The sequence below is a fragment of the Tamandua tetradactyla genome, chromosome 17 (assembly GCF_023851605.1).
Source record: "Tamandua tetradactyla isolate mTamTet1 chromosome 17, mTamTet1.pri, whole genome shotgun sequence".
NCBI classification, from domain to species: Eukaryota; Metazoa; Chordata; class Mammalia; order Pilosa; family Myrmecophagidae; genus Tamandua; species Tamandua tetradactyla.
In genome coordinates this window covers 58,078,028-58,104,059 of record NC_135343.1, presented here as the reverse complement: position 1 = coordinate 58,104,059, position 26,032 = coordinate 58,078,028, and positions in this window count along the sequence as shown.

The following is a 26,032-nucleotide window of genomic DNA, read 5'->3' as shown; positions in this document are numbered from 1 at the left end:
CATTACCCTATATTCTGATTTACCTTAGTCCTCACCAAGTCCATTTCAGTCATATCTTGGATTCTTCAAATTTGTCAGATTACATTTCCCTTTGGACATCATTTCTTATTCTGCTTCTATTATTTTGAATTTGTTTTCGGAAACTGCATAAAATTATTTGTGGAGTGAAGAAGAACAAAATACAAGCATGCAAATGATAGCATTTGCATTATTTTTTTCATTTTATGAATTTTGTTCTTTGACGTTGGAACAAATATTATGGACTCTAGAGTTTGAAAATGTGTAATTGATGACAGCTGAAAAAACTAAAATTAGAAGCAATATCTTCATAAAAACTTTCATTAATGGATATTATCAATTATTAACACAATCATGCAAATACAATTATTTTACTTCTATGATATTGTGCCCATTTTCCTGATTATTTTCCTTCATATTATCTGGTTTGCTTTGTATAACTATGTTGTATTATAACTAGCATTATAATTAATATCTTTTATTTAAAGTTGAAAAACAAATCTGTCAAAAATTTTACTATACACACAAGTGTCATTTCAAGATATTGGAAGCATTCATAAATCCTTGCATTGGTCCTGTTCCTGATGATTTAAGATCAAATATGTCTACAAAATTCACTTAATAATATTTATTAAATGAATGTAGTATGAATGGCATTGTGCCAAAGGCTTTGGCAAATATAGAAAGAGCAATATAGTCCTTGACCTCAAGGGACCTGTAACTCAATTTGGAGAGGAAAACACACACAAGTGATTTTTAAGGAAAGACTAAAACAGTAAAAGTAGCAAATAAAATATTAGTACAAAACTAACAATTATAGATAGAGAAATTAAAATGATTTTCCTCTACTCTTTGCCTTGTAAACGGGTAAAGATAAAATACAAATCATGTTAAAAATCGGCAAGGGGTGGTGAGCTGAATAATACCTTAATATATTTTTGAATTATGATTTTTTTCCCAAAATACTTTGGAGGAAAAATTGTAAATATACATTAGGAGTCTCAAAATGTACATATTCTTTGACCAAATAATTTTAGTTTTGTATTACTTTAAACTATGGTCAATATCATCCGTTACCCTATATCCTGATTTACTTTAACCCTCACCAAATGCGTTTCATTCATATCTTGGATTCTTTATGCAAGATAAGAAATAAAGCCATACTCAAAGATGTATTTATGAGAATGTTTAAGGCTAAAATATTTATATACACATTTACAATCATATGAAAAAAACAAAAGACAAATAAATCAAATAGTTGGCAATGTTTATCTCTGAATTTAACATGTTAATACACGTCAAAATATTTCAAATTTTTATAAGACAGTATGTTATATTCAAAACAAGAGGAATAAAACAATAGATGTAATTTCTAATAATCTCAATGGTAAAACCAGTTATTTGAATTTATGTAAGGCCAAGTGCTCAGATGTTTGGAAATATCCAGCTAGTAGTATTGCACTGTAGATAATTAACCTTATACAAAGGGAGGCATCACCTTTGCCTTTGGCTTCTGGGAGGTCATCTCTATACCCCTTGGAATGTCCTACCTGATAAAAGGGTCCTTGTTGACCTGGGAGCCTTGGGTCACACCGGACAGTCTGACAATGTGACTTACAGTGGAATTTTTAGGCCACGCTGTATCAGTTCTGACCTTAGAGGGATTAGATATTAAAGGTCAGCCATGCAGAATCAGTTTGACCTCCAGAGAGGCTGGACGGGGAGGGGGGGGGCACAATTCAATCCACAGCCATTCCTTAGCTTTACTGTTGTCTCTTGCACTTCAAATCCTTAAGACACAATTATTCTGAATTAGCCATAGACAGAGCTTTTATACCAGGCTCTCTCCTGGGCACTGATTATCCTATGGACAACTGACTTAATTCAGGCACCATGCCCAGGCCTACTTTGTTATGCCAAAGAATGAATAACATAACGAATAACAGAATCAGGGCCATCCATGAGGGGGGTCAATCGTGTCTATGTGACCAAGCCCCACTAAAAACCGGGGCTTAGGTGAGCTTACCCGATTGGCAATACTCCATGTGTATTGTCACACATATTTCCCACAAGTTAGGGCTTTCCATGACACTTCTAAGAGAGGACTATTGGAAGTTCCATGTATTGAACTCTCCTACACTCTGCCCAATGTGACCCTTTTCTGGGCTGATTTTAATCTGTACCTTTTTACTATATTGAGCCATAACCACGAGTACAACAGCTTTCAGTGAGTTCCATGAGTCTTTCTAGCAAGTTTTCAAGACTGAGGGTGATCTTGGGTACCCCTGAACTTTGCAGTTTGTGTCAGAAGTGAGGGGTCCTGGATTCTGCAAGAATTCCATTTTAACTCCAGTTTACGAAGAAGGAGTGAGTAGAAAGGATGAAGTGTGCAGACACCAACCCCAAGTGCATCTAAAGCAGGTAAGAAAATGAGATATTTCAAGGTGAAATCTTTGTTAGGGCAGCTCATCTTCTGTGAGATGAAATGGGCACTGAAATAATCCTCTTGCCAGAGTCCCACAAGCTGACACAGCCTAAGCAGGGAAGCGAGGCTCTAAATTCTGAACGTGGCCATTAGGCCACAGCTGCTCCTGCCATCTGTTCTGCCTTTTGATTCATATTGTTTGTCATTTCCCTTGTGCCTTTTTTGCAGGCCGCAGTCCAGTGCTCGTTTTTAAGTGACTTCTTTGAGACCAGGGGATTGATCGTTGTAACAGCATGATTTCAATCCTATTTTACCTGGAGGGCTTCCGTTTCAGAAAAAGAAAGCCAAGTAATACATCAACGACCCATGTGGGGCATTGAAAGTTCAATTCAAGAAGTTAATCAAGTTTTTGTGATCCTTTAGTTCTGATGATCTATTTAGGGAACTTGAGGATGCGTGTGCACCAAATTAGAATATTGATGGCTGTGGAGGAAAGGAATATAGATGGCTGTGGAGGTTAGGGATGTGGTTTAGGTGCTACAAAGGCCTCAAGTGACCAGCAGACAAATGGCTTTTGGTTGTCAAATCAGTCAACTGTCTCTTTTGTGGCTCAATTTCTAATTATCTAATGGTTTACTTAATTGAAAGTTTTTTGTCTCTTTCAGAGCATCAAAAAGCATAAGGAAGTTTAAAAAAGATGACCTACTGCATTTAATCATTTTTTCAAATATCTGGGCCCCTATTTTAAGCCTAGCACAGTATGAGGTTAGAGCTACAGGGATAAGTAAGGGGCACCCCCTTTCTTGAAGGAGCAAATAGAAACAAATATGAGTGTGTTCCTTTGCTGGACAGAATACACACTGTCAGAAGGCTCAGTGACTCACTCAGCTAATAGCTCTGAAGACTCAATGGAGGAAAAACAGTGAAAGATCAATTGTAACAGAAGGGAGTTTAAATGGAAAAGAAAAGTGAGGAACTTAGAAGAGAACCATGAGATCCTAGGATTGAAAACTACAGTAAATAAATCAACTAGCCACCCCCTTGCTTTTAGGTCATCCAGAAGGTGGTTTATTTTTCACTTCCTGGAGATTTCTCTGGAAGGTGTCTTGACATATTTTTCCCAATGACAATCCATTCCTTTCCATGCTCACCCCATCTTCTGTTGTTTTAATGTAAAACCACTTGCTCCTGTTTGCTAATAGCAACATCTGCAAGCATTCAGTGTGCTTTGCCTTCATTACCTCATTTGATTCTTACAGGAAGCCTGGGAGACTAGTGTTTTATTAGCCTCATTCAATAGATGAGGTCATTCAGACTCAGAGAATTAAGAAAATTGTGAAAAATCGCTAAGCGATAGGGGTATTTTTTATTTATACTGGTCTGACACAAGAACCGTGGTTGAACGCACAGATTATTTTGAGGACATGAAGAATAAATCTGGTGGTCACTGGTACCAGTTGCCAATACTTCTCTTTCAACTGGTAGGATTGCATTTCTTGGCTCCCTGTGGTGTCATGGGGCCGCAAGAATTTAGCCCATGAGGCAGGATTACAAGGGAATTGATGGTGTGAGAGTCTCCAGAGTTTCTCTCCTTAAGTCATGATGGTGACTATGGTGGTAATTCACTTAGCCTCCATCCCTGAGTAACGTTGAAGGACAGAGGCTGTGCTGACCCAGTGTATGCATGTAGTGTAAACAAGAAAAAAAAAACCCTCTTAGTTTGAATCCATTGAAATTTTAGATATTGCCACCCTTTCATAAATTAGCCTGCTCCAACCAGTGTGAACTGTAATCATTTGCACTTCTGAACAAGAAGATACTCTTTGCAAGTGAGCATCTTTTCTTATCTGTTCTCTCTGGGCTCTGGGATCATGACTAAAATTTGCAGCTAAGTTTACTCAATGTTTGCTCTTCTGAGCTTTATCAAGAGCAATTTGAAAGTGACTATACCCATATCAAAAAAATGAACTTTATACATTTATTGAAAAGTTAAGGTGTGTGTTTAATTTAAGGTCCTACTGGGATAACCCAGTGGTTATTATGGGACTATCTGGCCTGGAGAAGGGTGGGAGACAACTCTCTTTCTGTGTGAAATTGGAAACTACAAAATCATCGTTGTGACTTTTTTTCCACCTGGGACCCTTTCCTAAGAAGACTGCTGTTAAATGCAATGGTCACTAATGTAAGACAGGATTTCCAAATCTAGGCATACTCAGAATCAACTGGGGAGTCTATTTTATTTATTTATTTTTACACGAAGACCTGGAGGTGGTAGGACCATTCTGAAGACAGTCCTGGCAGGACTCACATCATGCACATGTCTGAGTGACATGCCACCATGCACTTCATGGCAGTTCCCTAATTCCACTCCCAGGTGACATCATATGCAGACAGAGTTCTTATTCTCCCAATTGAGGCACTGTGCTAATATCTTTGCCATCACCTGGTTGTTTAAATCCTCAAGGTTCCTGGTGATGGAATTCCATGCATCGCCCTTACCTGAATCACTAAATGGAGTTTATTCACCATTGTCCTTGAATCTCTTCTCTCTTTTCTCTATCAAAGATTCTCTGCCCTACTGACTTATTCATGAGTAAACATTGGTTCATCTAGAAATAAATGCCATCATACCAAAAGTGTTTGGATTGTGAATTCTTATATTTCTCTTTTCTTTAGGAATTCTCTACACAACATAAAGTAATGTTTAAACCTGCTACCAGGCTGCACATATTTGAGTTTATAGCCATCATAAGAGGCAGAGAATGGAATGGGTCAGAGATTTTTCTCATGATCACCTGTAGCTGGTAAACCAAATCAGCGCAGTTTAGGTCTCTCTCACTATCATACCCATTCCTTACTATTCTGTTCACATTATTTTGCATGTGGAACTCATTCCTTATTGTCACAAAATGGAACAAACCAAAGTAATAATCATAAAGGCACTCCCAGAGTAAACGTGTGTGCATGTGTGTTAAACTTCACAGAAGACTAAAAGGGAATGGAAAAGTTGACATAATAGAAAGGCAAGCAACTAGAAGTTTAATGCCAGGGTGTATTCCATAGGGCAAGCTTCAGCCTTTATCCTGTTGCTCTACCCTCCCTCCCTTTCCTCATTTGTCTTCTTTTTATCCCACCTGTTCTCAGGCTCCCATTCCTTTCTGTATCGAGCACTTTATGCACAGCATTTGTGGCCGTTTATGCTAAAGGCAAAATCTTCAGGCTCTCACTTTCTATTACTAAGATATTTATTAAGGTATTCTTCTAGAAAGATACAATTCCTTCCTTAACAGATGAAACCAGCTGTTAAAAATAGATGAATATATATATTCATCCCCTGTAGAATTATGAAGCACCAAATTGCAATGAAAATCTGAAGCTGAGTTTCACCAATATGAATCTCAGGAAGGGAAGCCAATCACTGTTCACATTGGATGGGAATTTGCACTTAAAAGGGAGAAGTAAGTACAAGGAAATAAGAACTAAGTGGCAAGAAAAAGAAGAAGCAAATCATAACATAACATCACTAAGGCATTGGCCTCAATCTCTTAAAAATTAAAAATGATACCATCACTAGCAATTTTAAATAAACTATATAAAACCTAAGTTACAGATTCATTTTTATTGCACACCTGTCTATTCTACTACAGTTTGTTCTCACCCCAGTATTGTACACAAATCCAGAATGGAAAGCTTATCTTGATGACTTTCTTGGTGCTTTCTTAGTTAGAGCATTCCCTTTCAATTCATGTCCCTCTTGCAATGCAGAGGAAGAAGTGTGGACCTGTGAAAGGATCAGACCTTGCTTTAGAAGTAATGAGAGAGTATCAGGGACCTCCACCATCTTGGCATCTTCGAATATTTAGGAAGGTTCAGGGTAGTAGCTGGGGCTTGGCCACTATAATAGCAGATGGACAACAGAACTCAACACCAGGTAAATGGCAGTGTGGATCCATTCAGGAAAGGAGAAAACTAGCGAGTTGAATGAGAAGTGGGATCTAGCCCTTCCCTGTCCTACATCTTGATAAGGTGTGAGCAGCTCAGTCATGTGTGATAGGTTCCCATGCCATAGGTTGAAGAGTTAAAAATTTGGAGGGGGAGCAGAAGCCCAGTAGAGTGGATGCTAAGTGAAGACTGTGATTCAAAATCTATGGATGCCCTGAGGCTAATTCCTGGGAACAGCACACAAGGGACATTACCCACCTAGTCTGTGGTAGTGGCATTGAGGGGCCTCAAACAAACCTGCTCAGGAATGGGCCAGGGCAAGGCTTCCATGTAGAGTGCTCCAGGTCTCCAGGTGAAGTGCTCCAGCTGTGGAAGGCAAGATGTGATAGCATTTGGAATTTATTCAAGACACAGTTGTTGATTGTCCTCTCCATTATTTTTTCATTAAATCAGAGTTCTGTGTCTCACCAGCTTACTCTTAACAAGAAGGCTACATTCATCAGATGCATTCATATTTTGGCTCTGAAAATTGACCCTGTCTGTGTTTATATTCTGTTAACTCCTATCAATTATTTAGCTGTTTTTAATCTGCAGATTCTATTTCAAACCCTTATAATCTGATTACTGCTATTCCATCTGCCTGGATGTTTCCCACTCTCCTTTCCTTCCCCTTTTCTTTCTCTTCCTACTGTTTCTTCTTCTCACTCTTCTTTTTCTTCTTCCTCCTCCTCCTCTTCCTCCTCCTCCTCCTCTTTTCCCTTCTCCTTCTCCTCCTATTCTTCTTCTTCACACTCCTAATCATTCTTCAAAGCTCAGCTCAGGTGTTACTACCTGCTGGAAGTCTTTGCAGTTGTCAATACTCATCACCCAGGAAATGCTTGAGGCTTTCTCTAATGAGCTTCTTAGGAGAGAGAGATTGAGAGATGGAGAATGGGGGGGGGGGGAGAAAGAGTGAGAGAGAAAAAGAAAAGAGAGTGGGGGGAGGGAGGGAGGGGAGAGGGAGGAATGGAGAGAGGAAGAGAGAGTGAGAGAGAAAGAGAGAGAGAGAGAAGAGAAGAGAAGAGAATAGAGAGAATTTCTTTTGAGCTATTTCATAGCCTTAGGTCACCAGTCAAAAGCCAGAGTTGGTACCTGGTTCTATGTGCTCCTTTTCACAGGGCCCAGCCCTTTTCCAGTATTCTGAACTTAGCTGATTCCAAAAGTCTTCATTGTTCTTTTTTCCCTTGGGTAGCCCCTTCTTCTATCTGCTGGGTGAGATCTCAGGGTTACATTCCTCCTTTCTCTGGATTTATCTGTGCTCAGAGCTGGTTTTCAGCAGTTCAAATTTGTTAAGTAAAACCACAATCGGAGTTTGGTTGAGCTACCTTTCCTTGCTCCTAGTAGCAATGGCTCCTTTTTCCCAAGGGGATGTGTATCCACCTTCATGCCAGTCAAGGAGGGGCACCAGCCTCCATAGTTTGGGGGCTTTATTCATAGTTATCTGCTGTGTTGCCAATCCTTCCTTCCATTCCAGATTTGTGTGTGATGTGTGTCTGGTTATGGATGTCCCCCAGAACAGCTGTTACAGACACTTCCTGGCTATTTACTAGCTGCTCTCAAGGACAAACTAAATTCAACAGCTCCCTATGCCACCATCTTGTCCCACATACTCTTCCATTTGATGGATTCTGGATCGTAAGATCTCATTTATTCTCCTAAATTACCATCTTTGCTCTAATTCATTTAATCTTCATTCTTTTTCTTCTGTATTCATTGTGAAAATACATTACTCAAGACATGTTTTTCTGGATGGACACATCTGTCTGGCTCTCTGTCAATACTCGAGCATGATAGAGCCTGGGGTGTAGGTGGGTCAACTTATGAGAATCAAGGGAATGTAAACTACTAGTTAGTTAACCACAGTAGGTACCTAGCTAGTTTTGAGGCATCCCAACAGTTTTGAGGAATCTCATCACAGACTTGATTGGGTTACTTAAATTTGCAGAGACTCCATTTCTTTATTTTTAATGTGGAAATAATAACATATGCCTTATTGTATTATTAACAGGCCAAAAGAGATGAAGATGATGTACCTGACACATATATTTTAAAAGAGAAACAACTTGAGCAGGTTGGAGTGCAAAGCACCATGATTAACATTCACACTAGACAATAAACTGATTTTTTTAAAAGCAAATTTTATTTCTTTACTTTTAATTTTTGTATTAACCTTATAGATTAGTTCAATAAAAAGCAGTAAACTGGTGAATTTGGGGTTGATCTAAGTGACTAACTCAGATCAGCAGTGGCTGGCTAATGATAGAAAGAAGCATTAATAATAGATCCTAAAAGGTCCAAATTTGTCCCAGACAGCTGTTCAAATTAAGTGAGAAAATGGATGTGAAAGCGTTTCATACAATGGGAAGTCTGGTAAAAATATTTGCATTCACTCTCTTTTGCTTTGAGAGTGATCAGTGAACAGAAAAAGAACTAGGTTGGTATCTGAAGAACAGGAGGAAATGCTGTTAGATAACTCTGTAAATAATACCAAACAAACACCATGTTTGAAGCTTGCTAGGGTAATACAGAAGTGGTTTGGGGAGTCCTCTCCTGATAGGTAAGGGGAACCTGGCCAGGAAATCTGTCTTGCAAATTGCCTATCCCTGCTGTCAGTCAGACCTGAGTTCAAATCCTCCATTTACTAGCTAGAGGGCTTGGGCCAAGGAAATACACCCTGGGAGTCTTATCTCAATTTAACATTTTACAATGAATGTGTGATTTAAGTAAGATAGCATAGCTCCTCCCAGAAGGCCTAAGGAAGAGCAGATGATCTGAGGGTGAGTGGAAAAGCAGCGCCATACCCATGCTTCTTCAGTCAGAAGATTCTAGTGCCACACGCCTCAGCAAGGTTGAGGAGGTAAGGTTCACATGGACCATTTAGGTCCAGGATATATACCCATAACCTTCTCTGCTCACCCCTTGTTTTCTTAAGTGGTAGTTCCTGTGGCCTTCCCAGGATAAAACTATTTGTATTCCATTTTATTTGACGTCCCCTCCTTCAGATTTAAACTTGGCAGCTCCTCATAGTAACTCTAGGTTGATGCCCTCTTGTCTTCTGTCTTGAAAATCCACCTGAATGCACTTTTCTCCATGGGAGGAGGTGGGAGCTTTCTCTGCAGTCAGTGATTGTGTTTTTATGGCTTTCTGCCCTCAAGCAAATATTTGTTTGTGTGCAACTAGGTTTTAAAAATGGACCTGTGCCCAGACAGTTTACCCATTTTCATAAAAAGTATCGTGTCCTACAATGAGCATATGAATGCAAAACCCTGTACCCAAACCGCATGGCGACCTGCTCCGTAATGAATCAGAGTGCTTCTATATCACTTAAATACATTAAAACATCAATTTTCTTGTCGTTCAAGGGTAAGTGAAAGCTCCAAACATTTATTTTCATTATTATTTAAAGCTGCCACTCGACTTGCATTTTAAAAAATAATGTACATGCTTTTGGCCTCTTTTAATAGGCAGACTCATCCATCACCTAGCCTACTTAATATGGGAAAGAACAAGTGAAATGCATGATTTTGAAAAGAGAATAGAACCGAGGTACTAGGTCATATTAAACATGCTAAGAATCGTGCACTGAGATGTTGGTGAGCTGAAACATTCTAAATGTTTTTCTATTGGATACTGCTGAACCGCATCTTTTTGGTTTTAGAATCAAAGCAGGAAGATGTTAATGAAATTGCTTAATGTAAAAAGGAGTGGAATCGTATTGGAGGATCTCAAAGAGGACTTGGTAAGTACTCACAGAGTATAAAGACATTATGGACATCGTCTTTGAATTTCATTCACAATTATTCTCTTTGGTGGTTATTAATAACTCCTCATAATTGGCTCAATTTTTCTCATGTCCCAAAGAGAGGTAGATCCCTCTTTCCTGCATGGCTTCTATGTTTCCAGCTCTCCCTTAAATTGTGAAAATTGCCGAAGTTAAACTTATCTGGAAGCTGAAGAATGCTTTACACCCATAAGAATATTTTTAAAATGGCATTTTATAGTCCTTTTGAAGATACTGTCCTTGAAAGTTTAAACTTTCAAGGAAAAAGGATAAACTTTTATCTCCTGGAACTTCTCAAAGCAATGATAAAGACATGAAAAGCAGGGTCTTTTCTTCTGGCATGGCTGACGTCTTCTGGGGGAACTATCCTTGTCCAAGGTTTGGGTTAATTTATATTGAGTTCAGTTTTACTCTATATTGCAAGTTCCAGAATATACATTTTATAAACTGCTTGCCTAATTTGCTAGACAACCTGCCTGGGGGCTATTTGCCACCATGTATTTTTACCACTGTATATCCCACTGTATATCTTTTTTCCACTACTTATAAACACGAAATCATGCCAGGAATTTAATGAGTAGAAAATACTATAAAACCCATAAAGCAAATATTAAGTGTCTGAATTGCAAATGGATATTGGCAATGTTCACATAACCTCAGGCTGTTTGCCTTATTTTCTTATGCGTAATCCATTTACACATAAGACATTTTCCCAAGGCTTGGAAAATTAACCTTTTTGGTCTAAGCCTACAAAAGTATCTGGATTCCTAGACTATTTTCTAATGGTTTGGGGTTCTTTCCATGTCTTGGCAGTATTCAATCTTCTGTAAACTTAGCTTAGAGGCAGAGGAAAGCAAGCATATTCCGATCCATATTAGCAGAATATTTTCTCCACAGCTGAGTTTAGGATCTTTTTCCCACATCAACTTCTCCTCTAGGGTGGCGCCCCACTCATTAACAAATACTTCAAAAGATAATCCTCTATCTACCTCCACCAGAGTTATGCAGGAGTGCTTTTAAATAATTCAGATTTCTGGGTCCCTTCCTATAGCTGATGTTTAAGAAGTGGACCAGGACATTTCAATAGTTCTCTGAGTGATGTCTTTACATTTTCAAATGTGAGGACAGCCACAATAAATGGCACCATTAGCCTCCCGATTGCTCATTCCAAAATCCTAGCAGTCAATCCCGACAACCTTATGTCTCTTGCCCCCCTGCCCCCATTTAATCAATAACCTAATCTACAAATTCACCTCTTAGCGATGTAATGATTAGAAGAGATGCAGTCTGAAGAAATGATTTATAATATGATTAGGTAGGACACTGAAGCATTAAATTAATTAATTCCTGTGTACAATTTACAGTCTTCCCGCAAAATTTACAGATAAACACTCCACTGTGAATAAGTTGCCAAGCGGTTGAACAAGACGCTAAAACAAAGCATGCGATGTTAAATTTACCAAGTGCCGACATCCCTCGTTGGATTTCCAGCTCCCCTTGCTGATTATTTCCCACTCTCCTCTCTGAATCTCAAAGCAGACACTATAACATTCTTTAATTCCTGTTCTTGCTTGAGAGGCCGTGTGTGTTTTTCTTTAATACGTTAAGGACCAGACTATGAAAGCATGTGCTTTGCTAGCAGGTGTCAGAAACTAATTTTCCAGAAGCTTAAAACAACCCAGGAAGTTTTATTTTTGTGACAGAATATGACAGAATAGAAACTCGAGGCTGATTTTTCCTGTAATTGTGCCTTATGTCACCATTTGCTTGAACTGCTTCCTGACAATTCATTCTATAATGATTATTGTTATAGCTAATGCTTCAGGATATATTACATGGTTTCTTCATGATCTGTCTTTGTTACTTAAAACCCTTAGTTTAATGTGATGTTTTAGTTTTCTTATAAATGTCAGCATTCATTTATAATTTCTTAAAATTAAGGTTTCTTTCTGGTTATCATCTAAAAATGACTAATGGATACAGTTTGGAAAAAAGAGAATAGTATGTAGATAAAAAGGAAATCAACCATAATTCTACAAAATACACATCTCTACATAAAACCAGGTTCAAGAAGGATTATATAAAATTCCAAGTATAGAAAGTGGGAGCAAACCTTTATTAAGCACAGACTTTGTGCCAGGCATATACTGATAGCTGAATATTTTGTAGTGAATAAGTTAGATATAGGTGCTATAGGGTCTCTGAGGAAACATGCAGTCCAGATTTTTATTTTATTTTGTTATGTTTTGTTTTACTTTTTTGGCAGAAGTTGCCGAAGATATCCTATTGAGTGAAATGCTATCCTGCACCAACCCAATTCACTTATTCAGTAAGCATTGAATAAGTGCTATTTTAGTCAGCATAAGTAACACCAGCTGCTTCAAGTAAACATCCCCTAAAATCTTAGTGGTTTAATAGAGTAATATTTCAGAGCTAATCTCCAGGTAAAGCCTCAGGGATTCTGACACCTTCTACTCTGCCATGATGCCGTTTTCAGGGCAGATCTTCACAGAAGAGTATGGATCATCATATAGCATTGTCCTTGGGCCAGACCTGGAGGTGGCATGCATCCTGCATGTCCATGTTTCATTGGACAGAACTTGGTCTCACGCCCCCCAGGGACCATGGCCGGTGGCCCAGAGTGAGGAAAGTAAAATGGAAATCTGTGAGCACATAGCTTTGACTCTGCCAGAGTTCACCAAATGTCCACCTCAATAGTTTCCCATGTATAGAACATTCCCAGTTCCCGTCCTTTCCCTGTGGAAGACAACTCAAAGCTCCATCCAGTCTAGGTCTGATATCTCTAGACAATGTGCGGTTCTGCCACATTTGGTTGGTACTTCTTCTAGCCTGATGGTGTACAGAGTGAAGACACAGTTATCTGCCTCCCCCATACCCTTATACAATGTGGAACATGGGCAGGCTAACAGCAAGAAACATATAGCCAGAAAAGCAAAGGACGAACTTACACTCCGGGCTCTGATTTGTAGCAATCTAAAATCCTGCTTTCCAGACACTGGGAAGGCTTCTCACAGTAGGGAAGGGAGAAGGAAAAAGTACCCTGCTTAAAAGAACTCTCTGAAAATGATTTCCAAAAGAAATAGAAGTAAGAGTTTAAAGATAAACCGTTAGTATCCAGATCCTATGGACTGCTTGAAAAGGGATGCTGCATTTGACATGCCTAGAGCAGTGGCTAAGCATTCATTCAACATAAGAAGGCAATATCAGTTACATACTTTTGACTGCAGGTGATAAAAGAATAACTCATTTGTTCAGTGCTCTTGGCCCTTGCTCTAGCTGTCAGCCCACATCTATACCTTGACCTTGGTGTCTTTCAGTCCCCTCTGCACACCCATCACCACCCATGTGACTCCGTGCCTCACCCAGAACCCACAGCTGAACTCCAGTGATAGGTCACCATCTCCACCACCCTCAGAACCCCCAGTGCCTCTTCTTTTTTGTGAGCATTTGTTTTGAACTAATCAATCCTCGACTCCTGAGGGAAACCTGCTAACCATCACCCCTGGACCACAATAAAGGCATACACCTTTTTTCCTTCTGCTGGCATGCTCCCTACCTGTTGGTTAGCCCCTCAAGTTGCTCACGCTTCCTGTTGTCCCCTTCTGGTGCCACCTCCCTCTCCAGGACTGTGAATAACAAACTATCTCGTTCATGCATTATTGCTTCTGGTTCCCCATTTGCATAGTACCTGACCTCCACCCAAATTCAGATTTAAAATCCTACAGAATCAACTTGGAACAGCAACCATATGTGTTCATATCATGTGTCAGATATTGTGCTAGCTGCTGGACACTTTAAGATACGTGTGACACTATTAAAAAAAGTAAAACCCTTCTATATACTCTTTGCTGAGGAATGTTGAGAGTGCTATGGGAATACGTGGATGAGACATAATTTGGAGATGAGTCAGGAAGGGCTGGGGAGAAGGAAGGGCGTCAGTGGGGTGGGAGTGAAGAGATGGGAGGAATTCCAGTCTGTGGAAAGTTCCAGAAATAAGCAAGCACTGGAAAGACTGGAGAAAATGCAGGTGGCTTCAACGTGTTGTCTGATAAGCGGACGACTTGCCACCTTGTGGCTATCGAACACTTGAGATATGGCCAGAATCACATATGGAAATGATACTATTGTTGACACATTGGGTTAAGTACAGTTCTTTATTAAAATTGGTGTCACCTGTTTCTTTCCCTGCCCCCCACTTTTTTTTTTTTTTTTGTAAATGTGGCTACTGCACCTGTGGCTCATCTAGTATTTCTATTGGGCAGTGCTGACTCAGACAGACTGAAATGAGAAGTATGAAGAAAGGTATGGAAAGAGAGGAGGGTGGGACATTAATTGGAGGCCAGCTCCTGAATGGTCTTGAAAGCCAACTCATGAAGTTTAAATTTTGTCATTTTATCCATAAGGAGTCACTAACGGCCTGATACGTATTTCAGCAAGTTCCAGCTGTTTTTGAAGAATGGATGGAAGGAGGTAAAGCAACTGGCTAGGAGCCCAGTAGACACTTGTAGTAATTCAGGCAAGAAATGATGAGGCCTGAAAAAGTAGCACGGGGAAGAGGAATGAACAGATTCAAGAAACAGATTTAAGGCAATAGAATCGGCAGAATTTTATGATTGATCAGATGCATGGGCATAGCTGAGAAAGAATCTCGTGGAACTCACAGATTTCTTACTTGGTACCTTGGTGACTGCACTCATTGATATAGGAAATATACAAAAGGGAGACAGTACCGGGTTAAAATCAAGACAAAATGCCATGTGATGGGAAGGAGAAACAAAATGAGAGGTAGCTGGGGGCAGGCATTGGAGATCAATGTCTTTGCCATGCTCTCACCAATATAGCCTCTCTGGAGAAGTCAAAGTAGAATAGGTTATAGGATCAGTCAGGTTGTTTTTGATGTCTATTATTTCATTCTTTTGTTTTGGTACATTATTCTTCTAAGTCATTTTCTTTCCTGGTGTTAGGAACTAAACACATTTTTATGCTGCCAATTTCTCTAATAATTTAGCTTATATTTTGATTTATATTAGTGAATAAGGAATCCAAGTTTTTGAGCATTTCTCAGTGTGTCTAATTATTATTAATAGGCAGTTATTTTAGTGTTTACTCACATCAGGAACTCTATCAACTCTGAGCCTTTCACCATTGTCCGTGTAGTTTTGGCTTGTCACAGCAAAATTTCTAGACTGTTCTGATTACCTCTTCAGTTGCTAGGATGGAAATGGAAAGGGATTTGGGTTCCTAATAGTTATGTTTGGTTTCTTTCCATATTCCTTACACTATGTGATGCTCTACTCTACCTTATCACTACTTCCTTTTGCATGGCGATGCACATATAAATATGATTTTATTTTCCTAGGGAGGTAATGAAAGACAGAAAGATTTTTATGTTCCTCTTGGGATTGGGACTTACTGGAGGCACTGCTGTGTGGCAGCAGCATCAGGAAACAGAACCCATGGGCTTGATGGAGGCTACTTTTAAGAGCCTGGTTGTCTGGGATAAGGAAGCCTTTTGAATATAACGAAAACTTTTCCTAAATCTCTTTGATCAGGCTTTTATTATTATTTTTTAAACCATCAGAGGTGAAAACATCAGAGTAGAGATGAAAAACATCTTTTTTGAATAGACGTAGGCCAATAAGAAGTAGAAATACATGGGGGGTTTGCAGGGATAAACAGAAATAGAGGCTTTTGTTGGTGAGGGACCTTTAATAAGACCTCTTTGGTAGCTAAGCTAAATCCAGAAAATTATTATGTGGCCATTTATTGTGAAATTAATCCATTTTCTCCTTAAATTCTCATAACAATCTCATAATAACCAAAATAGTTCCTGTGGTTTGAGTAACTACTATGCACCAAACATTTTACATGCAGGTGATTTTGGGTTTTTTTTTTTTTTTAAACTTTTTTTATTGTATAGTATAACATATATACAAAGCAAAGAAATAAAAGAGCAATACATTTTCAAAGCACTCTTCAAAAAGTGGTCACAGGACAGACCCCAGAGTCCATCATGGGCTACCACACGATCCTCCCGCATCCCTCCCCTTAGCCGCTCCAAAACATAGGAGGCCAGAGGGCCCAAATACCTTTGCATCATCACAATTGAATTCTCTTCCCTTTTCTTTTTGTGAACAATAACATACATACAAAAAGAGCCATAAATTTCCAAGCCCAGCACCACAATCAGTTGCAGAACGCACCTCAGACTTTGTCATGGATTACAATTTCACAACTTCAGGTTTTCACTTCTAGCCGCTCCAAAACACTGGAGACCAAAAGAGACACCAATCCAATGACCCAGCATTCATATTCATTTGTTAAGTCCTATTTTCTCTGTATAATTCCACCATCACCTTTGATCCTTCCACAGCTCTCATTGCGGTTGTTTGGGCTATGGCGATTCCAAACCTTTGACATTGGAAGAGTCTATCACTAATATGGGGTAGGGAGATGGAACTATCTGATGTTCTGGAGAGGGTGGGCTAGGTTTCAGGACTTATCTGGACCAGGGACCCATCTAGAGGTTGTAGGTTTCTGGAAAGTTACTCTAGTGCCTGGAACCCTTGTGGAATCCTGTAAATTGCCCTAGGTGTTCTTTTATTTTAATTTTTTATTATTAATGAAAAAAGAAAAGAAATTAACACAACATTTAGAAATCATTCCATTCTACACATGCACTCAGTAATTCTTAGTATCATCACATAGATGTATGATCATCATTTCTTAGTACATTTGCATCGATTTAGGAAAAGAACTAGCAAAACAGCAGAAAAAGATATAGAATGTTAATATAGAGAAGAGAATTAAAATAATAATACTAATAAAAAATATATATATATATAAAAAGGAAAAAGAAAAAAACAAAAACAAAAGATACAAACAAACAAACAAACAAAAAACTATATTTCAGGTGCAGCTTCATTCAGTGTTCCAACATAGTTACATTACACTTAGGTATTATTGTGCTGTCCATTTTTGAGTTTTTGTATCTAGTCCTGTTGCACAGTCTGTATCCCTTCAGCTCCAATTACCCATTATCTTACCCTGTTTCTAACTCCGGCTGGTCTCTGTTACCAATGATATATTCCAAGCTGATTCTCGAATGTCGGTTCACATCAGTGGGACCTTACAGTATTTGTCCTTTAGTTTTGGGCTAGACTCACTCAGCATAATGTTCTCTAGGTCCATCCATGTTATTACATGCTTCATAAGTTTAGTCTGTCTTAAAACTGCATAATATTCCATCGTAGGTATACGCCACAGTTTGTTTAGCCACTCGTCTGTTGATGGACATTTTGGCTGTTTCCATCTCTTTGCAATTGTAGATAATGCTGCTATAAACACTGGTGTGCAAATATCCATCTGTGTCTTTGCCCTTAAGTCCTTTGAGTAGATACCTAGCAGTGGTATTGCTGGGTCGTAATCCATTCTGCCCATCTATGTCTTTTGATTGGGAAATTCAGTCCATTAACTTTTAGTGCTATTACTGTTTGGATAATATTTTCCTCTACCATTTTGGCTTTTGTATTATATATATCATATCTGATTTTCCTTCTTTCTACACTTTACTCCATACCTCTCTCTTCTGTCTTTTCGTATCTGACTCTAGTGCTCCCTTTAGTATTTCTTGCAGAGCTGGTCTCTTGGTCACAAATTCTCTCAGTGACTTTTTGTCTATAAATGTTTTAATTTCTCCTTCATTTTTGAAGGACAATTTTGCTGGATATAGAAGTCTTGGTTGGCAGTTTTTCTCTTTTAGTAATTTAAATATATCATCCCACTGTCTTCTAGCTTCCATGGTTTCTGCTGAGAAATCTACACATAGTCTTATTGGGTTTCCCTTGTATGTGACAGATTGTTTTTCTCTTGCTGCTTTCAAGATCCTCTCTTTCTCTTTGACCTCTGACATTCTAACTAGTAAGTGTCTTGGAGAACGCCTATTTGGGTCTATTCTCTTTGGGGTGCGCTGCACTTCTTGGATCTGCAAATTTAGGTCTTTCATAAGAGTTGGGAAATTTTCAGTGATAATTTCTTCCATTAGTTTTTCTCCTCCTTTTCCCTTCTTTTCTCCTTCTGGGACACCCACAACACGTATATTTGTGCGCTTCATATTTTCATTCAGTTCCCTGATCCCCTGCTCAAGTTTTTCCATTCTTTTCCCTATAGTTTCTGTTTCTTTTTGGAATTCAGATGTTCCATCCTCCAGTTCACTAATTGTAGCTTCTGTCTCTTTAGATCTACCATTGTAGGTATCCATTGTTTTTTCCATTTTTTCTTCTTTGTCCTTCACTCCCATAAGTTCTGTGATTTGTTTTCTCAGATTTTCTATTTCTTCTTTTTGTTCAGCCCATGTCTTCTTCATGTCTTCCCTCAATTTATTGATTTGGTTTTTGAAGAGTTTTTCCATTTCTGTTCGTATATTCAGCATTAGTTGTCTCAGCTCCTGTATCTCATTTGAACTATTGGTTTGTTCCTTTGACTGGGCCATATCTTCAATTTTCCAAGTGTCATCCATTATTTTCTGCTGGTGTCTGGGCATTTGATCAGATTTCCCTGGGTGTGGGACCCGGCTGGTTGAAAGGTTTTTCTGTGAAATCTCTGGGCTCTGTTTTTCTTTTCCTGCCCAGTAGGTGGCACTCGTGGCGCTCGTCTGTCTGCGGGTCCCACCAGTAAAAGATGCTGTGGCTCCTTTAACTTGCCAATCCGAATCTCGCAGTCGGCCCGGGAAACCGTGCGTGGAGTGGGGGGTCGCGGCTTGGGGGAGTGCCGGTCCAAATTGCCCAGCTGGCCCGAGACGCCAAGTGTGGCGGGACGGCCCCGCTATCCAACGTTCCCAGTCAGACCGGGGAGTCACGTGCGTGGAGGGGACCCCAGTCGCCAGCCGCCCTGGCTGGGAAAACGCGCGCCCGTCGGGTATCTCACCGCAGCGGATTCTCCCTGCCCATTCAGCCATTCCAGAATGGGGTACACTGTCTTTTTGGTCTCTGTCATGGCTCCGGGAGCTGTTTTGTATTGTTTCTGTTTCTTTAGTTGCTTTTCTGAAGGAGGAACTAAGACCCGCGCGTCTTACTAAGCCGCCATCTTCTCCGGAAGTGATTTTGGGATTTTTTAAGACAGCTTTACCAATTAAAGATCACCATCCTCATTATATTATTATTTTTTGGACTTTAGTTACAAATCATTAGATTTAGTAAAATCTCTGCTTCCTTACACATTCTCATTGTTAATATATAATTTTTTTATTTTTTATTTTGGGCAGGCACCAGGAATAGAACTCGGGTCTCTGACATGGCAGACGAGAACTCTGCCTGCTGAGTCACCACGGCCCACCCAATAAATGTTTTTTTTTTTTTTTTTTTTTTTTTTTTTTTAGAGAGAGGGAGGAAAGGAAGGAAAGACAGAGAAGGAAGGAAGGATGGAAGGGAGGAAGAAAGGGAAACATTTTTAAACATTTTCTTGTTTTATTATATTTTGTTTGTTTTGTTTGTTTTTTACATGGGCTGGGGCCGGGAATCGAACCGGGGTCCTCCGGCATGGCAGGCAAGCACTCTTGCCCGCTGAGCCACCGCGGCCCGCCCGCAATAAATGTTTTTAAACCTACTGCCCAAGAAGGAAACGAAGACCTAGATGGAAACTTGGATCTCCTGTTTCCTATTCTGTCACTTTCTTCTCTGATTTTCCCCATCTGAGGGAAATTCCATCCTAAATCTCAATCTAAACCTAAACCTAAATCGCTTTAAGATCATTGGATATCCAATTGCAAAAATGTGAACTTAGACCTTACCTCATACCGTAAACAACAAATAACTAAAAGTGAACCATAGGCCTATATGTAGGAGATAAAACTATAAACTTCCAGGAGTAAACAGGAGATGAATTTTTTGTGATCTTGGATTAGGCAGAGGACTCTTCCCCTAAAGCATAAGCTGTTAAAGAAAAATTGATGTTTGGCTTCGTTGAATATTTTTAAAATGCTGCTGTTCAAAAGAAAGCATTAAAAGTGAAAAGAACATAGAAGAATATTTCCAAATGTTATATGTAATCAAGGACTTGTCTCTATAATATATAAAGAATTCTAAAACTCCATAACAGGAAAACAACCTAATTTTAAAATGGATAAAGACTTGAAAAAACATTTTAGAAGGAATGAACAGGAAGCTCATGAAAAAATGGTCAACCTCTTTGCAATAAAAAGTCATTAGGGAAACGCAAATTACAACTACATTTAGATGTCACTTTCTACCCACTTGAATGGCTATAATAAAAAAGGTCAGACAATACCAAGTGTTGACAAAGATGTGGGAAAACAGAAACCCCATACATTTATGGTGGGAATGTACAACTGTGCAGCAGTCATTTTGAAAAAGATTTGGCAGTTGCTTACAAGTTCATATATAAACTTTTATCTGGCTCAATATTTCCACTAATAGGAACCCCCTTACGAGAAAAGAAAACAATTTATTTTCAGTTTTCCACAGCAATTTGGCTGGATATATAATTCTAGGTTCAAAATTATTTTCACTCAATTTTCTAAAAATATTTCTTTATTGAATTCTCACCTCTATGGTTTCTGTTGAGATCTGAGGTCAATAAGACCATGCCCTTTGCATGTGATATCCTCCTGCTCTCCAGATATTTTAGAATTTTCTGCTTATCTTCAATACTAATTTTTCTTATAATACATTTTTCCTTATCTATTCTCTTTGATATTCTGTAAGCTTTTTTACTCAGTGGTTTTCCTGCCTTCCATCCATCCATTCAGCCTTCCTTCCTTCCTTTCTTTTTTCCTGGAAAATTTAGTTCCATTATACCTTCAAATATTTGCTCCAGCTTTTTGTTTTTTTCCTTCCGTGATTTGCATTATTCAGATGTTGGCACTCATAAACTTTTGCTTGCTTAATCTTTTCCTCCTTTTTTCTGGAACAAGATTTCAATATGATGTTACATCCACTAGATTGTTCTTTGGCTGCTTTTTTTGGTATGTTTTACCAATGTATATTCAATGAACCAATTGAGTTCTTTCAAAAATTGTAATTTTGAAACTAATGTTCCCACTTAATATCTTAGATGATTATTTATTTCATTACATTATTTTTCTGTTTATTATGCTTATTATAAATTTCTTGTTCATATTTCTGCTTCTGATTGTATCTGCCATCAGTTTTGTCACTTTTATTTTGAGGTGATTGTGCTTATTTGTCCTTGAGGTCAATGTTAAGATGAAAGGTTGGGCACTGGAAACTTTCTCTGTGATAGTGCCAGGGAGTTCAAAGGAGCGGAGGGAAAAGCCTGTGGTGGAGAACTACAGAAAAAAGAATTACTTTTCCTCCACACTAAACACTTCCTTGGTTAAGGAATTTCTTCTTAGCTGCTTCCCCAGGATGGGGAAGAGACATTCTTTAGGCTATAACCTACCGTTTCAGTTTAAAGGGAAGGGACAGGAAATATTTTTCAGCTTCTCTTCCTGTAGGAGATTCCATGGAGCCCAAATTTATTCCCAGCAGCAGTGGTCTGTGTCACGAGGAGTAGCCACTGATGGCCCCAAGGCAGGGGCAGGTTTTGTCCAGCTGCACTTAATTTATCTTACTTTAACCCAAGGGCTGGTCTCTGCCTCAGGCTGTAGCCCCTACCTGCTACTCACACAGTCATTCAAACAGGCTTCCCTCTTCTCTGGTGTTTCTCACAGTTGTTGGTATTATTTGTTAGGTTTCTTTATGCCTTGCTCAACAGCTTCTCTCCTTACCAACGGCCTCAGGAGAAGGAGCCAGCTTCTATGCTAATTTTTCTTCTGAATGGGTACCAGAATCCAATGCTGGTCATCAGCATCACACGTAGGCATTAGTGGATGAGTGAGGTTAAATAAAGTGTTTGAGGAGCCATCACTAGTGAGGAACTCAACTAGATTTCAAACGCTGCCTGACTGAGTCCAAAGTCTATGCCCTTTTTCCCCTGCTTCACTCTGTCTAGATTAGACTAAACTGAATTTATTTTTCTGTAGCAATCAAGGTTTTTCCTTACACTCCCATCGGACCTGAGGAAGAAGCAGTTTGTGTGGGCTACAGAATGTCTGCAGAGAGACAAGCCCTCTGAAACGCCGCAAATGAGAGCTACGATAAGGACAGCACCAGGCTCCCTTCTGTACTTTTCCACACAGCAGATTCATTGTTATTATGGCTGACCTTGAAATCTTCGTGCCGCTGCCTTGTGCAATTAGAAGACTCTAAATGTATATTCAGGTCACATCTGTGCCAAATTGTTTTATTTATGTTGATTGATGGTGGGTTATGACACAGCATCCCTACTTATTCAGGGTAAGTAGATTGAGGACTTTTAAGGACAAGCAGTGAACCAGCTGCAGAAAGGTCGAGAAGACAGGAGAGTATAATATTGCAACTTGATGTAAACGTTAAGAAGGAGTATTTTATTAAACCATAAAAAACATCTGCACCATCTTAAGACTGTGAGAGTTCAGGCTTATCAGGCACTGGCTGCATAATGAACTTTGCATACAGTAATCATAAAACTCTCTTCCACCTGCCACAGCTCCTCAGGAAGCGACTACCTGGGAAGTGATTCAAACTATCCCCTCAATCATGTCTAATGGCCAACAAGACTAAATGAGTACCTTCAGAATGTTTGGGTCACAGGCCTGAAGTAGCTCTAGCAACATTGTTTTGAATGATCATATTTTACAGTTTTATACAGTTTTGCACTGTACCCCATAATATAGCTGTGTTTGCTTTAACGGATAAAAATGTTGCCTATTGTGGAAAACTCATGGTTTGGGCGTAACCTAAATTCTACTGACTTAGAATCTCAGAGATGTGGATTTCTGCCTATTTTTATAGAGGTAAGTGATTCTGATGCGTGGCCAAATGGAAAGCCTTGCTGTAGGAAGCTGTGTCTTAGCTGTAATGTGGCTTCATACTCCCCGAGGCACAGAAGTGAATTCTCCTTAAAAAGCATGGAACTGAACTCCCCAGACTGGCTTCTGTTTTAAAACTCTGGGGAGTTGTTAAAGGTGTACAGCCACAAAGACAGAACTGAAAATTATGCCAAAGATTTCTGATAAGATTCTCACCAACTGAAAAAAGTTGGATCTGAAACTGCTGTGAGAGACAGCAAGACGTTGACCATGCAAGTTGCAACTTTGTCCATCATAGGATGTTATATTTTAAAAACATGGGCTACTGTTCTACTGTTCAAAATTACCTTGTTTGAAAGATTTGTGATAGGGCTTGGTTTATTGCTTATTCAGATGTGTAAATGGCAAAAAAAAAAAAAAAAAAAAAAGAAAGAAAGAGATGGGGAAAATCAGAGAAGAAAGAGAGAGAGAGAGAGAGAGAGAGAAAAACCCTCCAACAGAAACAATAAAAACATACAAAAAAAAATCCTTTTTGGCTACTCGTTCAGATTTTTGACTGTCTTGGTATAACTCGTTACCTTGATCAAGAGTGAGATCCACCTCCTGTCAGCTCTGCCTCTGACCAGTGGGGGAAAGGGAGAGGGGAGAGCAGATACGTGCACTAGGAAGGAACTTTCTCTAGTCATGTTCTCTGTAGAAGAAACTGGTGGGCTCCTTTCCAATATTCAATTCATTATCCCTTCAATTAACAGAAAGAATCTTGATTTAAGTTCACATTCCACCTTTGCCCCGCAGGACTTTAGGTAAATTCTGACTAAAACATGATGGTTTCAATATCTTTTCCCGTGATTGGTTTAGAGTGGGCATGTGACCCCATTCTGGTCAACAAAAACAAAAGGTTGGGTCTCTAGAACACTCTCCTTTTGCTGTTTTGGGATGTTTTCTTGAATGGATGGAATCTTTTGAATCCCAGTGGCCGTCTTGCTCTGTGAGGAGAGCCAGCTCTGAGACAAGGCTGACCCACTGAAGATGGCAGAAAGAAGAGATAGAAAGAACCTGGCGTCATGATGGTACCATGGGGCCATTGCACTAATTTTTATGTGAGATTATGAACTTCCTTATTTTCGAGAACTTTGAGCTCAGCCTTTCTGTAACTGGGAAGCCTGAGGAGAACTAACTGATGTAGTTTCTCACTTTCTATGTAATGGTAAGAGGAATAGGGAAACCCAGGCTTCAAACCTTGATTGGGCACTAATTACCTATGCGATTTAGAGCAAAGCATTTTTTTTTTCTAGAGCTAAAATGCATGTGCACCATGGTAGGCACAGAGATTAGCTCTCCTAGGTCTGTTTTGCTGTGGATGATTGCTGCAACCAGGCTGTATGTGCCATCTCCTGACAGGTGTTAGTAGTCTAGCGATGGGCACATCTGAATTTGATCCAATCAGATGAAAGAATCTCAGAATTTAGAAATAACAGAATTTAGAAATAATGCAGGGATAGATGTGACTACTGTAAAAGTTTATAATCTAGGAACCTTTACAATCAGATTTGTTGAACATTCTGTACTCATTAATCATCGATCGCTCAATCTTTGCCCACGTTCAATCCCCTGATAACCTATTCACTCAAATTCAATTTCAAGCATTTGCTCATTATAGTTAGTTCATGTTAGTGAAGCCTTACAATATATGTCCTTTCATTTCTGTCTTATTTCACTCAATATAATATCCTCAAGGTTCATTCACCTAGTTGCGTGCCTCATAACTTTGTTCCTTCTTGCAGATACTCAGTATTCCATTGTGTGTATACATCACAGTTCACCCTTTAGTTCATCCATCGATGTATCCTTAGGCCACCTCTATCCGTTACAAACTGTGAATAATGCCGTCACAAACACCAGTATACAAATATCTGTTCATATCTCTGCTTTCAGTTCTTCCAAGTATATAACAAATAATGGTATTGCAGGATCATATGGTAACCCTATTCTTAGCGTCCTGTGGAGCCTCTACACTACCCTCCAGAGGGGCTGCAGCATTCTACTTCTCTGCCACCAGGGAATAACTATATATCTTTCTCCACATCTTCTCCAGCACTTGTATCTTTCTATTATTTACACTGTTTTATTCACACACCATATAATCCATCCTAAGTGAACAATCAATGGCACCTTTTGTATAATCACATAGTTATGCATTCACCACCACAATCTAAATGAGAACATTTCTATTTCTTCCACAAAGAAAGAGGTAAAAAAAATAATAATAATAAAAAAGAAAAAAAATAAAGAATAAAACAATAAAAAAGAGAAACCACTAGAAGAACAAGAAGAATCCCATACCCTCCCTTTATGCCCTTTACTGACATTTAGCTTTGGTATATTGCCTTTGTTACGATTAATGTAAGAATATTACAATGTTACTGTTAACTGTAGACTCTAGTTTGCATTGATTGTATTTTTTCCATATATCATCCCATTTTCAACAGTTTGCAATTGTGATATTTCTTTGCTCTCCCTCATGTAAAAACTTTTTAGTATTTGTACATTTAATCACCATCATTGTTCAGTTTAGTTTTTGTTAAGTTATGTAGTCCAAGCTTTTATCTTCTATCTTTCCTTGTGGTGTCATTCATGCCCCATCCTTCCTTTTCCAGCCATAGTCCCCTTCAGCTCTGTTCAATATATTTCAATATTGTGAAACCATCACATAATACTGTGCTATCCATTTCTGCACCTTTACAATCAACCCTGTCCAATCGTCTGTGCTCCTTCAGCACCAAGTGCCCCAAATCTACCCTCTTTTCATCTACTGATAACCTGTGTTTTCAACTTTAACTCTCACATTTTGTTCATTATAGTTGTTTCATATTAGGGAGATGATTTTCCTTCTCTTTCTGGCTTATTTAGCTCAACATAATGTCTTCAAGCTTCATCT